This window comes from Thalassophryne amazonica, chromosome 6, assembly GCF_902500255.1.
Source record: "Thalassophryne amazonica chromosome 6, fThaAma1.1, whole genome shotgun sequence".
NCBI lineage: Eukaryota > Metazoa > Chordata > Actinopteri > Batrachoidiformes > Batrachoididae > Thalassophryne > Thalassophryne amazonica.
The window spans coordinates 40,115,314-40,120,616 of NC_047108.1; positions in this window are offsets into that span (position 1 = coordinate 40,115,314).

Consider the following 5,303-nt stretch of genomic DNA (forward strand, 5'->3'; position numbering starts at 1 on the left):
ATAAGAGACTAAAAAAAGATAAGATTGAAAATTATCAGGCCTTGTAGATAAAATGCTCAGAAGGTGTGTGTGTTCCCGGGAAAAGAATGTCTATGTGAGTGAAAGGTCAGGAATGTTCATGAACTCTGGTGCGGAAGAGTGCGTTGAGAACTAACCTGGATGCTTGGGGAATAATTGGTGTTGAAATTCGTTACTAACGTGCCGGCTGATAGCATGCGCTGTAGGGGTTAATTTAGGGGAGTATACTGACAAATAGATACAAGGTAATACAAGGTTATTTAAAGAGTTTAACAGAGACTGAAGTGAAATAAGTGAGAAAAAAGAGTTTAACAAGAGAATACGTGCAGAGAAAGCACAAGATAAGCGCCTGAGGGGGCGCAGTAGAAATACCGTACGTGATAAAGAGATTTAAAGAGAAAAGTGCAAAGAAGCACAGCTGACAGTAAGTAAAAGAGCTCAATAAAGGACGTCATTTTTTAAGAAAAGAGAAAAACTATAAAAAAATAATAAAATAAATAGAGAGTTAGTGCAGAATACATGAGAATTAATGAGCAGAAAATAGTGCAGTAAGGCACCAAATACACGCTTGTGGGCGTGGGAGAAGAATAAGTAATTAAGTACACAGTAATATGAGTTTTTTTATAAGAAAAGAAAAGAGAATATTTTCAGTGCAAAGGCACATTAAGCTCACGAGGAGCTCAGTAGTGAAAAAAAAAAAAAAAGGCAGAAGAAAGTGCAGAAAGGCACAGGATACGCACGCGAGGCGCGGTAAGGCGTAGAAGTAAATGAAATATTGTATGCTCAGAAAGGAGCTTGTGAAAATAATATAGTAAGCACAGGATACGCACGCGAGGCGCGGTAAGGCGTAGAAGTAAATGAAATATTGTATGCTCAGAAAGGAGCTGGTGAAAAATAATATATTAAGCACAGGATACGCACGCGAGGCGCGGTAAGGCGTAGAAGTAAATGAAATATTGTACGCTCAAAGAGGGCTTGAAAAAGTAATATATGAAGTTGCTGACAGCGCCAGAGAAGCTGTCTAACGTGAAGAAGAGATACATGCTTAACAGAACACATTGGTGTTAAGTGACTAAAAAGGTTGTTTAAAGCTGCGGAGTGAAAAGTGCAGAAGTCTAGATAGAGATATATAGAAAGTTGTTTTAATAATTTTTGTGTATAAAGCTTTTGAAGATTGGTGTGTGGGAGAGTGGAGAGTAATCTGTGTAAAGCTGTGAGAACTTGCAGGCTGGCTGACATACAAGATTAATGTGAAAGAGTACGAGGGGGAGGTATTTAGACCCAACAGGAGGACTTGGGAGGTGCATGACAGGCAGAGAGGAAAGTGTGAAACAGAGGCAGTGAAGAAAAAGACAGGAGAAGAGTGCTATGTAAATACAGAGAAGGTAGATATTATTTCAAAGAGAGAAAACTAATAAACAAACATAGCAGAAAAAGACGAGAAGCAGAAAGTTAAAAAAAAAAAATAAATAAAATAAAAATTAGAAGGGAAATAGAAAGTCGGGAGCAAAGACATTAGGAGGTGTTAGGGTTGTAAGAGGATTAAATAAATAAAGTTGGTTATAAATCAAAAGAGTTAAAGCTTAGATTATAGTGAAAAAGCTGACAGACTGATCAATGCTTGGGACAGTCTTTGATGGGAGACTTAAGTGATGATGAAATAATACTCCCAGAACATTACTTGACTGACGGAGACATCGAAACCCAGGGAATCAGGACACATTTTGGCTGGAAAGGACCTATTTTGACAGGGTAGGAGCAGAACATTGGCAGGACGAACAAGAGATCAATCAGAAATTATGGCAGATTACTAAGGTAATCAATCTGAAGCAAAAGAAAGAACAATTCCCTCGAATTAATTGGGAGCTGCTGATAAGACGTCTGTGGCATCAGGGTTTAACCCCGTGGCTGGAGCTGCTTTGTGCTGACCCTAATAAAGAACTTAGCATACCATTAAATCATTTAGTAACACTACCAACCGATCCAGGTGAAGAACTGTTTCCTAGGTTGACTCTGACTGTGGTCCCAAGGAAGGTTCGGTGGGAAACAGGTAAATTTTCATATTTAGTTAAAGAAAAAGAAGACGGGCATAGCAGTTGGAAATTTAATCCTTTTAAGGGTTTAAAATACAAAACAGGTGTGACAGCCAGCAAGTTATTGGTCTGGATCAGGACAGCCCCTGAGGGACTACCAGAACACCATAGAAACACCTCACATAGCGTTTGTCAGGGTTACATGGGTAACTCTCAAGGTCAAGGTCGGGAAAGTACCCCGCTAGACTTAGTACTAAGAAAATATCCAGGAAAACGCACTAAGGGCCAACCAATGTATGAGAAAGTGGCACAAAAGGTCACATGGGGGCAGGCAATGGCCTTTGGTGGGATCATTTGATCCGGTGATGTGTGAAGCAGTTGCGGTAGAAATACAGAAAAAAGAAATTAAAGATCAGCAGAAGAACGTAAAAAACAACAAAAAACGCACTGAAGAAAAAGAAGTTTTGGCCTTGTTCAGCAGGAAGCACAGAGGCTACAGCAGAAAAGAGAAAAAAATGACAGAGGAAAGATCCAAAGAGACTAAAGCCAGTGCACCGAGCTGGGAAAGCAGAGCCACCCCCATATAAACGTCATGATATAGGGAAGACAGGCTGGACATTTGTATTAGGAACTCGTGAAGAGGACCAAGGCATGGATGTGGAGGGCAAATTCACAACTGACACTAAAAGCTCGAGAGCCACAAGGAGACAGGTCCTCAGTCTGTCAAATGGATCATACAAGGTCTCCAAGTCCGAAAGTAAGTGGTCGCACACCACGACCAGCAGGGGGGGGCCACAAATAACAGTGACACGGAGGCAGACGAGATAAGAGAGACCTGAAGCTCCGCCTGCACATCGAGGTCCACTGAAAACCGTCCCCTCCCACCATCACCGACTGGACCTTCACAGGCTATAGCTCCGAAGAGTGGCACAAGAGCTTCTGTGACACACTGGATCTGGCCAGAAGAGATAATGAAGAACTAGCTGAGCAACTTCGCTAGCGAAGGAAAGAATACAAAGACATAGGGACGCCGAGGAAAGAAGAATATTACAACAATCGACGCCCAATCAGGGAATCACATTAATAGCCACCCACCCGAAAAATTTCTGGTGAGATCATCATTGAGACTGCAAAAGAGGCCCGACTCAGGCAAAGACAACAATGTGTAGCCAAAGACATAGCGGCTTTAGAACAGAAATAACCGACTGGATGGACTGCCTGGAACCAGTCAGTCGCACTCGATCTGGAAGACAGTATGGAGTCCGCACAGAAGAAGAGGAGGACGAAGACCTCATATGCCCATTGGTGGTTAGAAATGGTCATCATGTGATACCCCATGGAGCTGGACAGACATGGTGGGGCTGGCCAACAGACTGCCAGACATCACCAAGGAGCTGGGAGATGGATAACTGCCTTAGAAGAAGGCACTGCAGGGTAACCTTGTCTTTAGGTGACATAAAAGCCTTGCTAATGCATGTCATGGGAAACATGACACTGAAGAATTAGCAGGAAAGGTTGGACTAACACAAATGATGGCACAAATCAACATGATGTCCCCTTTAATCGCTATAGAAACTCCATGTGGAAGGACTGAGAAAAATACCCTGAGGTCTTGGATCCCTCTAATTGGATATGAGGAGTGGACACCTGAAGAGTGCCCAAAGAAGTTCCTGCACCGATTCCAGAAGAGATGGCGGAGGAAACAGGAAATGCATGGAACCATTCTCCAGCAACAGAAATCCTGTTTAAAATAACTGTAAAAAGGCTCTACCAGATGAGTTCAGAAAGCCCTAGATGGAGTCGTGGGACTATCAAAAATGAATTGGGCTTTATACTCTGAGCTATTTTGTCACCATCTTGAAATCTACAAAAAGAAAAACAAAAAGAAGAAGATGCAGCAAAATCCCTGACGAAAAATTGGTGCAGATGCAGTTGGGAGAGCTAACCAAAGTCAAGAAAGAAAAACAAGACCCAGCACCAATGATGACCCCTGTTCCTTCTGAGTCGGCAAGCCTAGGCCCTACGGCAAACACTGCTGCCACCATACAGGCACCTGTGGTAACAGCCACACAGAGCCCCCAAGGAGCAGGGAGCACTGCTGCAGGAGAAGTCTCAGCACCAGTGGAGCATCACATCACTACCATAGCACTGGCACCACCCGGAAATGGACCACCTACAGTCATGGGTGGAGAGAGAGTCACGGAACTTTCAAGGTCAAAGAGGAGGGTGCGAAGAGGATCTCGCCAACCTTCATTTGGAACAGATTCCAAAACTCAGCTCCCAGGAACAGTCAAGCGGACCGCCTATGGGACCAACACCCCCAATAGGGGATCAACCCTCTAATGAATGTTGGAGCTGTGGACAACCTGGACATCGAATGAGAAATTGTCCGGCCCCACCTTGGGTTGGACCCTCTGCCTATTGGCAATAGGGGGCCTAGAGAAGACAGAGGGAAACGGTGGCATTGGCTATTTCGATGATACCTAAGGAAGAGCCAACCGTCCTGTTAATATACAAAACAGAGATTTCCCTTTCATGGTGGATACAGGGGCAACATACTCTTGCATAGGGAAATGGGCGCTCATCTCCCCCTCTCTGGGTCTGTAATTAAGACCATCGGCTTCTCTCTGGAAGACTCAAATAATACCGTTTACACGCCCACTTCCTGTAACGATTGCAGGAAAAACAATTGAAGCACCCCTGTTATACTCACAAATACACCTGTGAATTTGCTGGGAAGAGACATTTTATGTAAGCTACAAACCCAGATAGTGTGTACCCATCAAGGACTGCAAATACACTTTCCCGAAGCACTCGCCAACATTATGGTGCTTATGACATGAAACACAAGGTCCGACCTGTGCAACCCATGGTATACTGGCTGAAGTTACAACCAGAAATTCAAATCTTCAACTGCAATGGGAAAAATGGACGCCCTGGGCCGAACAACACTATGAGCAGTATATACACCTAGTTTACCTTTACATGTCACCCTGATGTTCGATGCCAAACAAGAACAAACTGACTATGCATGCTGCTGGGATGCATTGATGAATCAACGGCTGTTTCACATAACCACCAGAAATTTATTTAGGCCCCCAAGGGCCGCAGCTTCTGTCAAGCTAACTTCAGCTGAACAACAATTATCAAGTGCCGAATGCCATGCCTCATGTGACCCTTTTAGTCCAGAAAGTATGAATCCCATGACCTAGGTCCAATGGTAAGACAGCCTCAGAAGTTGAAGAATGGCAA